The sequence below is a fragment of the Gopherus flavomarginatus genome, chromosome 9 (genome assembly GCF_025201925.1).
Source record: "Gopherus flavomarginatus isolate rGopFla2 chromosome 9, rGopFla2.mat.asm, whole genome shotgun sequence".
NCBI classification, from domain to species: Eukaryota; Metazoa; Chordata; order Testudines; family Testudinidae; genus Gopherus; species Gopherus flavomarginatus.
Genome location: NC_066625.1, coordinates 76,761,912 through 76,781,750, shown reverse-complemented (window position 1 = coordinate 76,781,750; position 19,839 = coordinate 76,761,912). Strand labels below are relative to the sequence as shown.

The following is a 19,839-nucleotide window of genomic DNA, read 5'->3' as shown; positions in this document are numbered from 1 at the left end:
ATTTTCTCATGGGGAGGAATTCAGGCAGTATAATTCACAAAAAGTAGATAACCGCCTGGAGATTTTTGAAGAACAAATAGTTTACCTTGTGAGCAATCAGAGAGATGTTTTCGCCTGCCTAATGACCCAGTTTCATCATGAAGCTGGAGATTCTGACACAAGATATTCCCTCTGTAGCTGCAGCAGACTCTTCTGTCATTGACAAATAGTTTTTTTGAAACAACAAGGTTAGAGGGACAGTCACAGAACAAATGAGGGACACAGATTTCCTGTGTGCCCTTGGGCAAGTCATGTAGAGACTTTGTGCTTCATTTACCCATCTGTAAAATGGGCATAATAGCAGTGCCCTGACTCACAGGGTTGAGGGAGGATAAATACATTGGTGATTGTGAGATGCTCAGATATTACCACAACAGGGGCCAGATAAGTACCTAGATAAGTGAGTAGGAATTTCCATTGAGGCCCACCCTTAGTGGGTTGACCCTTTTTGTTAACAAACTTGAGGCAAAATGTCATGACTACTAAAGTGAAATTATGTGCAACAATAACTACCCTCATGTGAACCAAGCTCCAACTGTCCCTATTGCTCTTGTGTCCTGCTGAGCTGCAATCTCAGAGCCTGTCCAACCTGTTGTATACACCAAGTAGAGATGGCAAGCACTGAATAGACAATGACATGACTGCATATTCTGATAGCAGTATTGAATAGACCAGTGTTTCTCAACGACCCATCTGTGGACTGGCACTGGTCCCTGAGATCTCTCTGATACAGTTTAGGAAGGCAGCAAATTGGTCCCCGGTATCAAAAAGGTTGAGAAAACACTGGAATACACAATGTTATGTATGGTAGATGATTACTCCATTTCATGGTAGCATTATATGGCTACATGAGGCAGGTCCAGAGACCGCTTTATGCTTACCAGATTTAGTAAGGAGCTGATTGTCTATATATGACATATGCTAAACACACAAGCATGCTTGCATTTTCAGGAAAACAATCAATGCTTTATATTCATTTGACATAAAAGTCTCTCTTTCTGGTTAATAATAGTTTTAAAATTAAAACTGTTTGGAGAAAAGAAAAGAGCAGAAATGAAAGAGGCAAACTAGGAAGATGATAGCATGCAACAGGCTGAGACTGCAAATGAGTGTAACAGAAAAGCAAAACAGAAAGATCACTCAGCTGGAACGAGTGAATGACAAGGACAGAAGAGCGTGACAAGAACGTCATACAGCAGTGATTCAGGGAATCTAGACAGAAAGCTACCAGCTGATGATGCCCAGGAAAAGAATTACATCAGAGGAAGAGGGAAGGAAATCTAGTAAAGGCTCCATCTACCCTATAGAAAAGACCATGTTTAAGCAACGAGACTCCAACATGCTCATCTCACATGCATCTATGTGTCCACATAGCATCATTTATCCTGATATATTTTTGTGCCAATTTTGTTGGCCAGTCCAAGGCTACCATATGGCCCACTGTGTTAGTGCCTCCTGGGAAAATTTGTGCAAGTATCCCATAATGCCCCAGCTACTTGTGTCAGAGGGCACAGGATTTTAGATATTAATGGTATAGAGCAATCCATTTTGGGATAGCTTCTCATGCAGAGTTGGAAAGTAAAAGAACTGGTTACCCTAACTATTGTACACAGTCATAGTTGTATGGTTCTGTATGCTGATCAGAAGAAACATGTTGCAACCCAGTTGCAGCCTAATTGTGTTACAGCCCAGATAATGAACAGGTTCAAAATATGGTCCATCCACACAGTTAGGAATCATGGATTAATATTCTGTGAGTAGACACAAAAAACAAGGGGAATCAATTGTATCACAACCTAGTTGTAAAATCAGTTAAAGTGTGCAGTGTAACGTCTCATCTACACGTTAACTCCTCCCATGTTCAGGAAAGTTACAATATCGTAGTCTTCTGACAATGCTGAAATACAGTTGTGTCTTGCAGGATAGATGCGACAGCACTGTATTTTAACTGTGTTCCTTAATAGCGTTACAGCTCTTCAGAAGTTTGGGATTTCAGTCAATGCATGTTAATACTGCAAGAGCAAATCATGTTTAACCATGCCAATGGGTTATTGTTTCTGTAACCAGCTCAACTCTGGAAAATAAGGAACAGTTGGCCCATTAGGGCCAGATCCTACTAGGTTCTAAACTCCTGCCAAGTGTTAGGGCTTTTTATTTCCATTGAAATTAATGGGAGACAAGGCCACTCATCACCCGGCAGCAGGCGCTTAGTGTCACACAGGATCATGACTCCTAGTCCTAATTCACTAATGGTATTGGTTCCCTCACAGCTTGTTCTAAAATCCAGACTGTGACTAAATCCTATCACGGGTCCTCAGCAGTTCTCCTGCTTTTGCTTTCTCCACAGAGCTCATGGAGGAGCATGCTACGCTCTTCCTTTTGAAAATCAAACTTGCTACTTTACCTCATTCTTGGGAAAAATAATAAAACAATAAAAAACTACTCACTTGATAATTTCCCATCTCATCTTCAGTCTCTTGCTCCTCCTCAGCAACGTTTTAGAGCAAATAGATTTCTCTTTCCACCAGCTGTTTCTGTTGAGCCTTTGAGACCCTTTCTCAGTATTGAGAGCAGAAGGCCCTTCTCCCAGTGTTTAACAATTTATTCTTTCCCCTGATCACAGATCCCTCTCTTTTCTCATCCTACTTGACTTCAGGGCAGTTTTTTATACTACTGATGGTGCTATCTTCCTTTAGTTCCTCCAGTGAGAAAACTGGGGTTTCCTCTCTTGCTTTCAATCTTCCTTCTTTAATCACACCTTTCTCATTTGTAGTGGACCAAGATTTACACCTAGCCTCTATCTCCTCCGTTACTGTAAGACGCTTTCCTTGGGCCTCTTCTCCATATAACTTCTCCCTTGGGGACAATTCACTACTAGCTTCAAATGCAGGCACTATCTATGAAGATGACGCACAACTGCACATCTTCTATTCTCTCTCTATTTTCCATTTAGCTGCCTGTCTTGGCTCTGTCAGCTCCTAGCTACATGATAACTTCCTGAGTCTGAATGTTTCAAGGAGGAAAGTCCATGAGTCTTTGTCTCGTGTTCCTGGCTCCGCTATCAGTATTACTGCCCTTAACTCACACATTTCTTCACTGTCAGAACAGTTCTCATTTTGGTGTGTATGCACTGAATGGTTGGGGACAAACTTGGTAAACAACTACAGGAATGTGGCCTTCCACCCCTGAAAGTTCTGCATCATTCCAGGTTTCAGTGAATACCTACAGCGGCTGTCCAGTTTCATTCACTGCTACCTCATCATCTACTCCTCCTCACTATTCTCATTTTCCCTGCTGCATGACCAGTCACTGTGGTGGTTCTGCAAATACAAAAGAATCAGTCATCTTGTCTCTGAAATAGACACAAGAGCTCCACTAATCTGTTCAGCATCCATATTTCTGATGGCGAGATGGTGAAGAGATTGAAAACCTGAACGAAGGAGAGTGGATTGTGGGATGAACCAGAGAGAAACATGGGAATTTTAAAACTGGTATGAAAAAGAGAAGATTATGGGATGGAACAGAAGAAATGGTGGGAACTTGACTCAAACTCCCCCAGTTCCCTAAGTTGTGCTGGTATCCCATAGTACACCACAAAAATTTCCCACAAAGTAGTGTGCCAGTGGTTCAGGGGACTCTGTGATGCCAATGCACAATACCACATATCTTCTGCCAATACAACCTGGCACTGTGAGGTAGCACTGCACTAGCAAAGGCCGACAAATGTGAATGCACTCTACAGCTATTTTGGCAGATGCTTACCTGCAGACATTTTACCAAGAAAGCTTTCTAGTGTAGACATGGTTTCAGATACCATGCCCAGAAACCTAGAAATCACAAATCATCTTCATGCAGAACCTTTTTCACTTTTTGAATCTCCTCTGTCTGTAAGTCTATTACTGGATCATCTGTACCTTGATTTTATCTCTTGTGAAATCTTGATTTATGTTCTGTTGCAATCCTCTCTTCATAGTGTTCCCAAATTCCTATTATCTAAACTCAGAAATTCTAAAATGCAGCAACCTGGCTAAACGTTCCCTCCAAGAACTGGAAACATGTCCTATCCATAATCACCTTCCCTGGCTTCCTCTCCATTTCTTAATCTACTTCAAAATTGTTCTTTCCCCCGCAAAAAAAAACTCCCCATGGGCTCACTTTACCTAACTTCTCTGACCCATCATCCAGCTATTCTCCTGTGTGTACCTCCAATCTTGACCTCTTCCCCTCAACTTTCCACAGCTGAGGTTGCGTTTTTGCTTGTGCTGTTTCATCTATCTGGAATTCTCACCTCTCCTATCTGCCTTCAAGCCACTGAGTCATTCATGCTCTTTAAATCTCATTTTAAAACCTTCCTTTATGCTTTAATTTACAGCTGACTCTCTGTGTGGTTATGTGATACTGTGAACTGAAGACGCTATATAAAAATCGCTATATAAAAATAAGATGTGGTATATTGTCTCAGCTCTCCATGGGAAAATAAAACTGGTGTGACATATTGCACAGAACTACAAGATATTCAAAATCTGGAGCTGACTTTTTATAGGGGAAATAAAGTAGCTAAACTAAACTAAAAGCAAGTGACCACGAATGTATTTGATTAACGGACTGACATGACTATATACTTTTAATGTTCATAGAACAATAAAAAAGGCTACACAGTAAAATTTATCTCAGTTTAGTAAGCCAGAATCATTCTTGTAAACGCTAAACATCTTCCTATGCAGAAGTGGGTACAGTGGAGAGCTGAAAAGATGAAACTATGTAAAATCTTTGGAGCAGCAGTCAAATAAATAAATAATTAAAGGGAAAAATACTTACAGATCATGCTGGTTTCAGTGAGCAAAATCTTTTAATCAGACTGACTTCAAAGGGGATGCCACAGGAATTCTCTTCTCTCTCCACAGAGCGCTCAGCTGCAAAGTTGTTTGAATATAAGGTTGCATGCGTCAGTGATTTAGTTGTGAAATATTCCTGGAATGGGAAGAAGCCACACAAAGGTCTTGAAGCTCTGGTCCTAAGTAAATATTACTCAGGAAACTTGTAACAAACAATGACACAAACCACAGAAACAGACCTGCCACCCCTAATTTATGTGGAAGGTGGTTCCATCCCTTACTCTGGATCAAGGTAGCTTTTAAAGGGCGTGTTCTGCAATATGTAAGTTCCCTGACACATCTTTAAATAGAATGGCTTGTTTTTAACTCTCCTCATTTAGATTGTCACTGTTGGAGGTAGAGCTCTGCAGAGAAATATATAGAGGAGGGAGCACTGGTGCCCTGGCTGAGGAGTTACTGAACATTAAATACATGGGGATGGGGGGGAGGACATTTCCCTGACCTATCAATACATTTTTGTCTTGTGTTATTATGATTCATGTTACAGTTGCCACAAAACTGCTTCCTATTTGACACTTTGCCCCTTTCCTTCTTCCTCCTCCTTAACCCTCCTCCTCCATCTCCCCTTTCTCCTTCCTTCCTACCCATCAACCCTACCCCCCCCCACCCTTTGCACATCCCTGCTCTCCTTCCCCATCTCCTATCCCATCCTCTTCTCACCCACACTTGCCGCTCGCCTCCCCTAAGCTTCTGCCACGCTCTCCCCTTACCTCACCTACTGCCCTACCCCCTCTGCTCTGCCCCCCGTCCCACGGCTGGGTCAGGGGGCTGCTGCGCGCTGGGGCGCTGTCCCTTTAAATCCCTCTCTGTCCAGCTCTGTGGTTCACGTCGCCGCCGTCCCCTGTAATAATTAGTTGCAGGAGCCAGTGCCACACTCCAGGCTCCGCCAATCAGCGCCCGCCCGCGTCACTCTCAGGGCAACGAAACAGGAAAAAAAAAGTTTAGTAAAGAGCGAGCGAGCGGGGCCAGCGGCGGCGGCGGCCGGGCGGAGTGGGGGCTTCAGCGGGCCCTGGAGCCAGGTAAGAGCGGGTGCCAGGCTACGGGGGCCCGCCAGGCGGCTGTCTTGGAGGGGCAGCCCCCCCAGCGTGGTGATGGGGGCACCCTCCCCCCCCTCCGCACCGTGGCCTGGAGCGTAAGGGGACCAGCGGCCCCGGCCGGGGGCGCCCTGACCGCAGATGTGGGGGCCCGGAGTGGGGAGGGCCCGGAGTTGGGGGGCCCTGACCGCAGATGTGGGGGCTCGGAGTGGGGAGGGCCCTGACCGCAGATGGGGGAGGCCCGGAGTTGGGGGGGCCCTGACCGCAGATGTGGGGGCTCGGAGTTGGGGGGCCCTGACCGTAGATGGGGGGGCTCGGAGTGGGGGGGGCTGACCGCAGGTGAGGGGGGGGCTGACCGCAGGTGGGGGGGGGTCGGAGTGAGGGGGGGTTGATCGCAGAGGGGCCCGGAGTGAGGGGGGCCCCGCAGCAGGGGGCCCCCGGGAAGAGTAAAGGGAGACGAGGGGGTGGCTAAGGACGGGCCCCCATGGGGAATACGGGGCAGGTGGGGCGCACCCCTCCCACACACAAACATGGGAAGTGAGTCTCACTCAAGGAAGCTGCTGTTCTGTTGCCCCCATCCCAGTCCTGGATGTTTGTGTGGATGAGTCAGGTGAGCGTCCAGGAAGGAGCATCTGGCTATGTGGCTCAGCCTCTAGGACTTCCTGTAATTTGTGGGGCACGGAGAGAGGGGAGTTGGACTCAGCCCATCAGGTACAGAGGGTTGAAGGAGTCAAAATTGAGTTCCACACAGTGTGTTGTATTTAATTGTAGTTTCTCCCTTTTTTGGGTTGTTTCTTCTCTCCCTTCCCCCCCCCCCCCCCCGCCCAACACTAATAGCATGAAAGCCCAAGGGCAACTTTATAAGGGTAGAATTTCTACTAGTGTCCTTCAGTGACAATTCCCCTTCCCTTGTTGTTACTCAACTTGTTTGCAGGTATCTTGGCTTCTGCTGTAGGGAGGCTGAATTTCAGAGGTGATAGGTTTCAAAGTGGTAGCTGTGTTAGTCTGTATCAGCAAAAACAACAAGGAGTCCTTGTGGCACCTTAGAGACTAACAAATTTGTTTGGACATAATTGAATTGTCTCATTAGAATTGGTAAGGCAGCCCGTGTGTGTGTGTGTGTCTGTCTGTCTGTCTTCCTACTGTATTTTCCACTCCATGTATCTGATGAACTGGGTTCTAGCCCATGAAAGCTTATGCCCAAATAAATTTGTTAGTGTCTAAGGCGCCACAAGTACTTCTCATTGTTTTTTCAAAGGTGATGGGATTCTTCTGTTTTGTAGAGTGTTATGGGATCTTTCCAAGCAAAAGGTGCTATAAAGAGGTGGTCATAATAGTTTGTTTAACCAATCCGAGATGCATTTTTGAGAGAATTGTCCTAAATTGTTTTTTCAACCAGCTCTTCTGTTATGTAAACACAGAGACTGCTGCTTCTGTTGTAAGGGTAAGGATTGAGTTTGTATGCTTGTGTGTTTTTATACAGCAGCCAGTGCTCCATTGGGGGTTAGGGCCTTAGGGCAGTACTATGATATAAATATTTAATACTAGGATGGCTTCAGTCCAGAACACCTGGCTGTTTTGGGAGCATGTGGATGAATTTTTGCTTACTGAACAATCTAAATTGTGGTACTAAGCTCCTAGTCGAACCAGTGTGTATGATTGACTTAGGATTTCATTTTAAAATATTACGTTTTTTCTAGTCCTTACACTTGTGAAAATAACCTTCCCAATGTAACCTTGATGCAGTGCTCGCTCTCCAGTCTCTGAAAAGCCTGAAATGCTAGGCGTGAGTGGTGTGAACATCTCCTTTTGTCTCAGTGGGTTGTTAACTCTGAAAGAATGACTTCCTACAGGTCAGCATTAATTATTTCACTGAACTGTTTTTACAGAAGCATGCAGCGAATGTATTTATGTAATGACAGATACTCACCAGCAGCGGTGGTGGCAGAAGCGGCTGCACCTCTTTTTCCCAGGTTTTATGAACTTAGATGTGTCTTACATAGTTGCACTGAGGTCCTTTCTCTCACTCTGTGTCTGCACTTGTTCTGTGACTGAAATCTGTGCCCAAAAGGCCTGGGGGGAGTGGGTAGAGAATTTGGCTGGTGGGCTTTTTTTCATTCTGCTGAGGGTATATAATTTACTCTCAATTATTGTGTCAAACTTCTATTAACATTAGTGTATTGAGGGTAGTATATATCCCGAACTTTATAGCCATGACCTTTAAAACTGAAATTCAGTCCTCTTCATTTCATCCAATTATTCCTTGTTATAGCCTCTGGTTCCACCTTAAATAATTCCTCTCTTGATGTGTTTACACTCTTTGAATTCTAGATGGTTAATCATACTCTCATTCCCTTAGATGATCAGCAGAGTTACATGTATCTAGTCCTAAACTTTTCCTTAATTTTTTAACCATTTTCTTCAGGCTCCTTGATAACTTTTATCACGGCTCTTTGAATTCTCTCTATCTATTGATATCTTTCTGGTACCGAGGTACATAGAAATGTACTTTGCACTAGAAACGGTCTCCAATGTGTCATATAGAAGGGGATGGTCCCCTTCTATCTAGTCCAGGGATTCTCAAACTTAATTGCATTGCGACTCCCTTCTGACAACAAAAATTACTGGGGGGGGGAACGAAGCCTGAGCCTGCCCAAGGCCTGCCACCCCGGGTGGAGGGGCGTGTGGGGCCAAAGCCTGAGCCCACTGCCCCTGGCAGGGGGCCCAAAGCTGAAATCCAAGGGCTTCCGCCTCAGGCAGGAGCCCTGTAACCTGAGCCCTACCACCCAGGGCTGAAGCCCTCAGGCTTTGGCCTCTGGCAGCGGAGCTCAGGATTCAGCTTCAGCTGTGGACCCCAGTAAGTCTTAAGCCAGTCCTGGCTACCCCATTAATATGGGGTGGTGACCCACTTTCGGGGCCCGACCCACAATTTGAGAACCCCTGATCTGCCTTTTTGTTCTTCCCAAAGTGTCATTGTGTGGTGTGTGTATAGTGTTTTTGGTTTTTTTGCTATATATCACTGCAAGCTTATATCTGATTTGATATTTACTACCACCCCTCTATCACTATTGATGTGACTTCTTTTCAGTTGTCTCCTTCACTACTGAATAGTTGTGATTTTTTTCTCCAACTTTTCTTTTCATTTTCTTTTCTTTTCTTTATTTTTTAAAGAGAGAACTGAAACTATTTCCTGCATGTATTTATGTCTTTGGGTCCCTTTGTATTATTTTTATTTTTTTATTTTCATAAGCAATTAGTTTGGCATATTATACATATGGAAATTGGCTTCCAGTTAGTCATATTGTTTTGCTCTTATAACTCAAGTGGTGTATGTTTGAAAATATAAGAACTTACGGTAGTTATAAATTCAGCATCTGACTACCTTAAACTCAAACAGTCTGCACAAAACCCCATACAAATAACTTGTCACTCTCTTTTTAAAGTTATCAGTAGATGACAGAAATATTAACACAAGCTACTGAGAAGTTACTATGGTTACTGATTAGGGTACCTCCTGTTCCTGTGAAAATGTGTGCTTTCTTGTAGCAACTATATTAATCACTTCTCTTTAAAGAACCATAAGTATGCTTGGCAGCTAATTGGGATAAAGTTATATGCACCTGGATCTTGAGTAGCCTTTTGGAATCAGGTGTTGAACAAATTTTGGCTTGTTCTATATAGGCTTACTGGACATGCTTATTTCAGTTTAGCAAAAAGGGCTAACATGGATATACACATGTTCTTAGGCTATTGAATTCAGCAGGCTCAACCATACTGTAGGATGCTCCTGTCCCATCTGAGCGAGATGGCTGATGTCAAGGGAATGGTCTGGATCCTTCCACAGGGGCTGAAGCCAAAAGGCATGATGTATGATGTCTACCACCAGAGCTTTCACTTGTATAGTTCTATAATAGTCACTACTCTTTCCTGGTCTTACTGAATATCATAATCCTTGGGAGTGATTGAGACTTCTTGAGTATTGGCTACATCTTTCTGACAATTGCAGCTTCAACTGTTTATCTTCACGAAATCTCTGTCACCTAGCATCTGGGTGAAAAACTGGCTGAAGCTACTCTGTCCTGTTTTACTCCTAGGCAGAAGGAAGCACTGTGAGGTGCTTTCTGCCATGCTGACAATTTTGGACTATTGGAGACTTTAAGGTATCTAATGTATAGGGTCCTTCAGGATATTTTTGTTGTGCTTTCCTGTAGCATCAGTCACAAAAACACATTTGACCTTCTATGGCTAGCCAGGCATCTAAGGCCTTGCACTTTTATTATTTCCAGACTTGATTGTAGCAGTGCAATATGTCTTGGATTGAAAGCATCCAGAAAAGCACTAGAAAGACTCAGAGGGGTAGCTGTGTTAGTCTGGATCTGTAAAAAGCGACAGAGTTCTCATGCATCTGATGAAGTGGGTATTCGCCCACGAAAGCTTGTGCTCCAATACGTCTGCTAGTCTATAAGGTACCACAAGGCTTTGTCACTTTTTGCTAGAAAGATTGTGAGGTTACCAAGAGCACATCTGTATACCGCTCATTCTGCTGGCTTCCTGTTGAACAAATAGTCAGATTCAAGGTCTTGGTCCTAATCCTCTGGTTTTACCCTAGAATACGTGAAATACTGCTTAACCCTCCAGGCGCTTGACTGCCATTGACAGTTTTGCTCCTTTTGAATAATGGAATTGTATATCACTAAGGAGAAGCTCATCTGCACAGGGGAGAGTTTGTTCTTGGTGGTGGAATTCACACCCACAGGATCAAAGGATGAACACTAACTTCAAAACTTTCAGCTGAAAATGCAAATCTCCATTCTTTGATCTTTCCACGCAGCTACTCATAACCTACTAGCATATCTGCAAAATGCAATCTCATGCAACTAACTCAGGGAGGAGCTGGTATACATAGAATACATCAGTGATGTAAATCAGTCTCTCTTTTGAGGATATGTCCAGATACCATGCCCTCACCATGGTATAAGAAAGTGAACAGAATAGCGTTTTTGGAATATACTTTTGAAACAATGATATGTATGTTCATGTAGTCATGGCACTAGTGTACATGTCAGTCATCTGTTGAGAGAGTGGCTATTTTTATAAAATAATTTAAAGTATTCAGAGCTAATCTGGTGATCAATAGGTATACTATTTTCAAAATTATTAAGAATAGTAAAGTTTTTGTATATAGCAACTTCAAAAGCATAATTACTGTTTGTGTAAATATTCATAAATTTTAAAATTTGCCCAGAGTGAGAGAGAATTTGCAAGATAAATAACTAGTACCATAACTTAAAATTAAAAGGCAGATAACGGTGGAAAGCAGGCTAAAAGTTAGAGCTGCATTTCTTAAAAAAACACACCGAAGAATGAAACCCATAATGGTACTGGCATATTGACAGTCCTGGAGGCTGAAGCCCTTTTTCCACAGTGCAGGTACAGCACATGAAAGCTGTAGTTCCCTATGTTGCGTTGCCATTTATTAACCTGTAGAAACCTAGAGGTAAATGTTGTGTTTCCTAAGACTGCTTCACACATGGCACCAATTTTTGGCAGGTTTTTGTGATTCACACATGTCCATAGGGACCTGGACTGAGACTGACGTTTTTACATAGATCACTGAACAGCCTTCAGATGAAAGCTTTCGATCACTGCCATTCATTCTGTTCTGTTTGAACTGGAGACTTAAATGTAACAGGCTCAGTTCTTCTTTTCCTGAGCTATCTAGTCTCACTAACTTGCTGTATCTTTTATATATCTTAATATTGCAGCAGAAATAGACTTCTGGGTTTTCTACAATTAAAATAATCAAGTGAGACTAAGGCACCTTCTTTCCTTACTCTTGTCTCCAGTGCAAGTTACAATAGCAGCTAAAATTTGAATTTGTCTTCAAGGTTGCTCATGCTCAGAGCTTCCCTAATTAAGTAGCAGATTGCAACTATGATGATCACATCAGTTTCACTCTGCTCTCTCTGCGGATGTTACAAGAGCAGCAAAGGCTTAACTTTCTTTCCTGAGTTTGAAATAAAGTGAATTTCTCCAGACTCTGATCCAGAAAAATATAGGATGTGTGCAGAAATTAACCCTATGAAATTAGTGTCCTTCATGCTCATTTTCAACAGTCCTGATTATGGTTTTCTTTGAGGCTGGACAGGGATTTGAGCAACAAAATTTCAACCTGGATTTCTAACCCGTAAATTCAGCTGTATTCAAACGTGAACTTTGATATGTAATAAATAAGAATCCAAGCCAGTTATATCCTTACCCCACTTCTCTGATTTGTGGGTGTGGGTGTGGGTGTCTGTTTACTTCACAAGAGCAGCAAACTATTCCCTGGCCCACTTAGTAAAAATAGGGTATCCTTGCACAAAATTGTCTCCCCTTTCACTACTATGTAGTGTGCTATTTGTTTGGATGTTGTAGATCATCTGACGGTGGCTGCATTTCTGTGGTTATGGATAGGTATGGACTTTTAAAGCACTCTGGGATTCTTTAGGAAGAAAGGTACTACGTAAATACAATGAGGTTGTATATGTAAGCAACAAAACTTGTTTTTAGGGCAGAAGATGTTGCCTTTCCAGAGCAGGGTGGTTTTGATGATAAGATTTTGTGACTGTAGCTATTGTTCTCACAGACCTACAACTTCATGAACGCCAAACTGAAAGTTAGGAGTTTGTCCTAGGTATCATTGTGACCGTTCACAAGTCTTACTCATATTGCTTTATTTGCCTAAACTATGTTCTTGCCATCGATTGCTTAGACTGCGTGGCACTTTTATGATTTAATGCTGTCTTTTGCAATACAGCTGTGAAATTATATGAAGAGGATCTGAGTTAACTTTATTCTTAATGTTCTGTGCATTCAAAGTACAGAATCCTACCAAAGCATCTTGGGATTAGGCCTCTGAATTGACTTTTTCAGTTAGTATATTAGGCACTAGAATACATTGTGCAGCTGTAGAGCCTTCTTAAAGTTAACCCCTCCTTTTTTTAATTTAAAAAAAGCTTTTGTTAGAAAGTGGTGCATACTTTAAAATTCAGCCTAGTATTTTGCTGTAAATATCCCCCTCAAATGTGAGTAATAATTTAGTCACAGCAAAATACTATGTTATCTTGGACTTCTAAACTATTTTGCTATTGTAGATGAAGAGGGCCCATTGCTCTACAAATACAATCTTGGAGACCCTATATAAAACAGTTATCCCTCAACACTGTTGAAACTAGCAAAGAATCATGTGGCACCTTATAGACTAACGGACGTTTTGGAGCATGAGCTTTCATGGGTGAATACCCACTTCGTCAGATGCATGTAGTGGAAATTTCCAGGGGCAGGTATATATATGCAGGCAAGCTACAGATAATGAGGTAGTTCAATCAGGGAGGATGAGGCCCTGTTCTAGCAGTTGAGGTGTGAAAACCAAGGGAGGAGAAACTGGTTTTGTAATTGGCAAGCCATTCACAGTCTTTGTTCAATCCTGAGCTGATGGTGTCAAATTTGCAGATGAACTGAAGTTCAGCAGTTTCTCTTTGAAGTCTGGTCCTGAAGTTTTTTTGCTGCAGGATGGCCACCTTAATATCTGCTATAGTGTGGCCAGGGAGGTTGAAATGTTCTCCTACAGGTTTTTGTATCTTGCCATTCCTAATATCTGATTTGTGTCCATTTATTCTTTTCCTAGCGACTGTCCAGTTTGGCTGATGTACATAGCAGAGGGGCATTGCTGGCATATGATGGCATATATTACATTGGTGGATGTGCAGGTGAATGAACTGGTGATGGTGTGGCTGATCTGGTTAGGTCCTGTGATGGTGTCGCTGGTGTAGATATGTGGGCAGAGTTGGCATCGAGGTTTGTTGCATGGATTGGTTCCTGAGCTAGAGTTACTATGGTGCGGTGTGCAGTTACTGTTGAAACTGGCATCCATTTTGCAGTATAGCCTAGACCAGTGTTTTCCAAACTGGGGATGTCGCTTGTGTAGGGAAAGCCTCTGGCAGGCCGGGCCGGTTTGTTACTTGCCATGACCGCAGGTCCAGCCGATCACGGTTCGCCACTCCAGGCCAATAGGGGCCACTGGAAGCAGCGGCCAGTACGTCCCTCGGCCCACACTGCTTCCAGAAGCCCCCATTGGCCTGGAGCAGTGAACCATGGCCAGTGGAGCTGTGATTGGCTAGACCTGCAGTCGTGGCAGGTAAACAAACCGACGCGGCCCACCAGGGGCTTTCCCTACACAAGCGGCGTCACAGGTTTGGGAAACACAGGCCTAGACCTTAATTATTTCAGAAGGAAAGCTGCTGCAATGGAGTCTTGAGGAAAGAGGTGTGAGAACCAGAGGTCTGGGAATTGGTTGTTCTCCCTGGAGATCCTTGTTTCCTCCTCCTGTCTCTTCCTCTAACTTTTCCCTTGTATTAAAAAAAAATAAATGAAAAAAATACCAACCCGCTCCCTACCCCGCACCCCCAACAAAACCTGACAAAAGTACAAATGTGCAGATAATTCACAGCTTGGACCATCATGGGTAGAGTTTGAAAATGGATGAAATATTAAACCCAGGAAAATCTTTCATGTAATACAACACTAACTGACTGAACTTTGGTGGCACTAAAAGGGGACAGGTGTCCTGTTCATCTGTCAGTCTGCAGATTACAGCATTTTCTGGGCTGAGTCAGGGAGAGGTCTTCCTGAAGTGATCTGTGCATTTGTGAGACCTGATGCAAGATGCTTCTTTATTCTGTGCAACTTTTTCCCCTTGAATGTCAGGTTTGTCAGTTAGGTAGACTTTTCTGTCAGGTGAGGAGGGAGCTGTTCATTGGGGGGGAAAAAAAAAAGTATCTGATACTTATGATCTTGTTAATGCAAACTGACAGCATTTTGTATTATTCAGTTATGAAGTGTAAAGATCAGCCAAATGGAATATTTAATCATAAGCTAATTATCAGATCTAATTCTTAAAATCCATTTTTTTAAAAAATAGCTTTAAAATAGTGTTAGATAAACAAAGATCGAATCAGCAAAAAATAAAAACCACTCATTGTCTCTGACACAGAAACATACCTCAACCATGGTAAGATCCAGATGTTGGCTTTCACACTATGGAAAACACTTTTGCTGAGTTATGTCTTCAATTAGCAGAAGAAAGCAGGTTGAAACAAGTGACTGACTTCATATTTTCAAGTTTAGACTACTAAATCATACCTTGAAAGTTACATATAGTGTACTTAATTTTTCAGTTAGTTTATTATGTGATTTTTAAATAGTGAATTTATTCCTGGAGCTTGAATTAAATTTTATCCTGTATTAAAAAGCAAGCAGCAGTTAAGCTTTATATAGATAGAATTCTTTCCATTTCACTTCATGAAGTTTTACAGTACATCTAGTTCTTTAGTAATAGACTGATCAGATTTGACAAAAGTATGTATTCTTTAACATCACCTTTATGTTTCTAGATAAAACCCTATGAATCCATATGGTTTTGAGTGTTATGTTCAAGATCCAGAGTAGCAAAATCTAGGCTTGTATTGTTCAGTTTTATGTAATGTTAATTGGTATCCAGCTAGTTAAAATAATGTAATAAAGTACCTTAAGTTGGCACAACTAAAGGCTTGTATGCTGTTTCTTTAAGAAACCAGCTTGTCCAGGGTGTGTTAACCAGATTAACCGAACATGCTAGCAAGGAAAAGTTCTTTAAATAATGGATATTAAGTCTTACCAATCACAGATACAAGTTTTAGTGACAGGGTGGAGTTTTTTCCATTTCAGCCAGTAGAACTGAAGAAGGTGGGGCTTTCTGTTCAGGTTAGGTTGCTCAGGAGTACAGCTTCCAGTGAAGTTAATCTGGGGTGAAGCAAACAGAAAATTGTGCAGATTTTCTTGGTAGGATTTTTTTGTTTGTTCTAATCTTGTTGTATTTCTTTATTTTACCCTCTCAGGCACTTATGCTTACGTGTGTGCCAAATTTTTTGATTGTTTTGTTTTCCAGTGCTGGCAGAATATTAAAATGTATGCGGGGAAGCAGAACAAAAGGGCTCTTTGGGCAGGAAATAAGCTGTTGAGAGATGCAAACTTGACTGAGTTTCTTTTATCATTTATAGCTAGTTTAAAGTTTGGTATTTTTATTTGAAAAAGTCAAGTTGTACAACAGTAGCTTACCTGGTTGTGTTAATTGTAAAAAATTGAGGATCATGCTGCTGTTTTCTAAAATGTTGTGTAACTGCAAAAGAGCTTTTATTTTTAACTCTGACTTCTCTGGTTCTGATGAGACTTGAATTAACTGAATGTGACAGTTGCTTCTAGATTATACAATGATAACATTTGTTTAAAGTCATCTGCTTTAGTTTTAAGTCATGTCCATGTTTGTCATTTAAGATCGATACTATTTATTTTTTGTGTTATAGATAAAAAGGAGAAGAGCACTTTGTATAGATTTTGGTGTATTTGGAACAGTGTATGCAAAGAAGCTTAAAAGCTAGATTTAATGTTTTCTAAGTCCCCTCCACCCCCCTTTTCTCTTGATATTCTGGGTAGTTGTGTTAAGGACCATCAGAGCTCCAATTTAAAAAAAAAACAAAAACAAAAGGGGGCCAGGGGAGGAAATTCATTCCTCTTGCGCTTTGTTGCAGCCACGGTCCTTCCAGCTGAAGATGGGGCTTCCTTCAAAACTAATCAATACAGTACCACTCCAAATCTTATGTATTACTTGAGCATAGTGTGGTGGTTACTTGTTATTTGGGAGCAGGGAGAGGGTTATCTTCATTTTCCATGCCATTCCCCCTCCTCCCCTTTTGCTTTCATATTTAGGGATGACTTTTTGTAATACCTTTTCTCAGTGTCCCAAGGGTCTTCAGGCTTGGACTATGCTATAAATTTTGTATTATGAAGAGGAGTTTCTATTGAGTATTGCAAAGTGTTTTTACTGTGATCCCTTTGTATTCCTAGACAGAGAGATCAGATAGTGCCCAAGTCTGGATATTTGGTTCAAATGCAAGGCATACCTTTTTTCTTTTTTCTTTTTCTTTTTTTTTTTTTTTAAAAAGCCTTCCCTAATTACTCCCTCCTTCCTTCACAAAACAGTGTCTGTATGTGCCTGCATGCACAGATGTATTCGTACACACCTGCTCCCGGGGATCAAAGAAATACTATGTTATGTTCTCTGACATTGATTAACATTAATCCTTAAATACCAAGTTGATGGATGCATTACAAATAGCTAAAGATGCGGCAGTACCTGGAAGTTTGGGGAACAGAAGAACAGACATGAAAATCAAACCAGGATCTTCCAGGTGACAGTGCAAAGCATTTCACAAGATAATTAAACATGGTCAACATGGTACACTTCACACATTTTCAATTTTCCATTAGTTAATTTTCTTTTTAAAAAAATTGGATCATAAATTGGTTTCATTTTTTGTCTAAGAACATCCTATTACAGTGGCATCTCAGACTTGGTTCAGTATTTTATAGGCTTACATACACTTATTACATATTCTGATTTTATTATGGAATAATTTCATTCACTTTCTGAAATTTTTTGGGAATGTGTTTTACTACTAGAAAGTATTGTTACAAAATGTGTGACCATCAAACTATGGAAATATTTTTAATACTCATCAGTAGCTGTACTGGCCATTCTAACTGCCCTTGGGCCAGATGCCTCTTTTTTAAATTGCTACTCTTTAATTACAGGAGAAAGGGAGTACTTCAACAAAAGTTGACTTTAAGTGCAAAGTATCCCAAACATCTTTCAGCTGAAGTTAGGCCTTAATTGAGTGACCAGAGTTCATGTTTCAAATGAAAGAAAAAAGAAAAAAAAAAACTACAGGCTTATACTTGTGCAAACTAAGCATGTATTATATGTATGTATATTTAATGTACACAAGCAAAATCATACATATTTGTGTAATATTAAATACTAATTATGCAGAATGCTTCTTTTACTTAGCTGACATTTTCAGCAGACTTTTCTGGTTTAACTTATTTCAAACCAGTCAGTGGCTGAGGCAACCATTCTTTAATTTTTCTCGCACATGATCTACTTGGCTAGTAAAGATGGGACCAGTAATTTTCCTGATGCATTAAACTTTTGAACAGGTCACTTCTGAGTCTTCACCTCATGTATATAATTCTGATTGGCCCTAAAGGATAAATGTACCACTTTGCTGGCATGGCTGGAGAACTTCTGTATCAAGATACAACAGGCATTCTTGCCTATATTCAGAATTGTAGCTAAGCAATCTGCATAGATTTGCTAGTTATTCCAACAATTTTTACTGGTAAAACATCATCTTACACAGACAAGTCTTCTACACACAGAGGGGTGTATATTTTGTGTTTGGAGATTCATGTACGTACTACTTATGTCAAGATGGAAATTTGCACATCTGATGTAAGGTGAAGTTTACATTCTCTTTAAGTTTAAACTCCTAACTGACAATTAGAGCTAGATCATGCTTTCTTCATCCATTCATGCAAAAGAGAGGGCAAAGGACCCATTCTTCCTTCCACCTACCTTCTGAAGTCACTCCATGGAGTAGTGATTATGTGGTCTTGCATTGAGCATGGGTGTAGCTGAAGCACACTGCCCGCCCCCGCCCCTTCAGCTCTGTGTAAACTACAGTACTTGGGAAAGATAGTACAACTTGGGGCTGTATTGCATTTCTCATGGAACTCCCTTCATGGTGAAGCTACTGCTTTAAGGTTGTCCAAAGTAGGAAAAGTGGTGTAGTATTAATATGTTTGTAAAAACTGCCTTGTCCATACTAGAATTTTTACCACATTTGCCATGTTAGGTGTTAGCTACCACATGTAGCTGTTTTTCTAGTGAAGACAGGACCTAAGTGGGGATCCAAGGAGCAGCTTTGGCTGTTGGTGCTGTGCTGCCAGCAAGTAGATTACGGATAGGGTACTAGAGGTACCAAGCTCATACATAAGATCAGGGACTTCAAGTGGATGTCTTTGGCTTGCTATGGTGTGGAATGTTGCTGTGGAAGAGGTTGATTATACTGTAACAAAGTTGTGTGAAAATAGTCAATCAATAAAATGACCTGTAAAGCAATAAAAAATAGCTTTGGCCCTGTAAGATGTATGTAACAGAGGCTTGAAAAGTTTCTTCAACATAACATTTATGTTTTTTTCTGCCTTTTTTTTTTTTTACTGTAGAAATATCAGAAATGTTAAGTCCTTCTTCCCTGATTTTGTTGGATGTGTGAGGGTGTGTCTACACTTTGAGATGAAGAGGTAAACTCCAGCTCAAGAAGCCACACCCCTGGTAGTTCTGATTGAGCTAGTGTGCTAAAAATAGTGTATAGCAGCATGAGCAGTGGGAGGGACTAGCCACCCTGACTATATACCCATCCAAGACCCAGGTACGTACTTGGGCAGCTAACCCCTTGTGCTGCTGCGGCTATATTCTGTCCTTAGTGAGCTAGCATGAGTATGTCTCTTTGAGCTGGAATTTATACCTCCAACTCAGAGTGTAGACATACCCTCAGATATGTGTGGTAATTTCTCAACCTTTAACTGAAGGGTGGGGGACAGGTGATACATTTTTACAGATCTTATTTCAACTGTTTATAGGGCTTTTGAGTTAAACAGGGATTAGCAAAAACAACGTTTTAAACAGTCTAAATGAAAAGCATTGCCCTCTCTCAATCAGGCTTCACTTGCTTGTTATGCTCCTAGTTCTCTAGTTGTTCATAATATTGCAGGTAAAATGGGGTAAACAACCATGAACTTTTAATGCTACATACAGAGAGCTTTTTTAAAAGGTTTTATTAATCATGAAGAAACAAAATGAGTTAAAACCTTATTTCTTTCCCTTACCCCTTTAAGTCCACTTCAGGCAACATCTTGAGGCTCTTTGTCAAATAACTGACGCCTTGAACTTA

At 41.5% G+C, this 19,839-nt stretch overlaps 2 protein-coding genes across 3 annotated transcripts in view; one reads left to right on the top strand and one right to left on the bottom strand.

The window, feature by feature from the left end:
- MTHFS (methenyltetrahydrofolate synthetase) overlaps positions 1–5,745 on the bottom strand; it is a 78,735-nt gene extending 72,990 nt beyond the window's left edge. The window contains exons 1-2 of the mRNA XM_050967837.1: positions 5,650–5,745; positions 4,858–5,010 (exon numbers count right to left, since the gene is read on the bottom strand). The gene's annotated coding sequence lies outside the window, so the exon portion shown is untranslated. The remainder of the gene's footprint in view (positions 1–4,857; positions 5,011–5,649) is intronic.
- A 93-nt stretch (positions 5,746–5,838) lies between these two features.
- Positions 5,839–19,839, top strand: part of ZFAND6 (zinc finger AN1-type containing 6) — a 52,394-nt gene continuing 38,393 nt past the window's right edge. The window contains exon 1 of one of the 2 annotated variants that reach the window (XM_050967839.1): positions 5,839–5,953. The gene's annotated coding sequence lies outside the window, so the exon portion shown is untranslated. Of the gene's footprint in view, positions 5,954–15,755; positions 15,830–19,839 lie in introns of those variants that run through there. The other variant, XM_050967840.1, reaches the window with a different exon arrangement.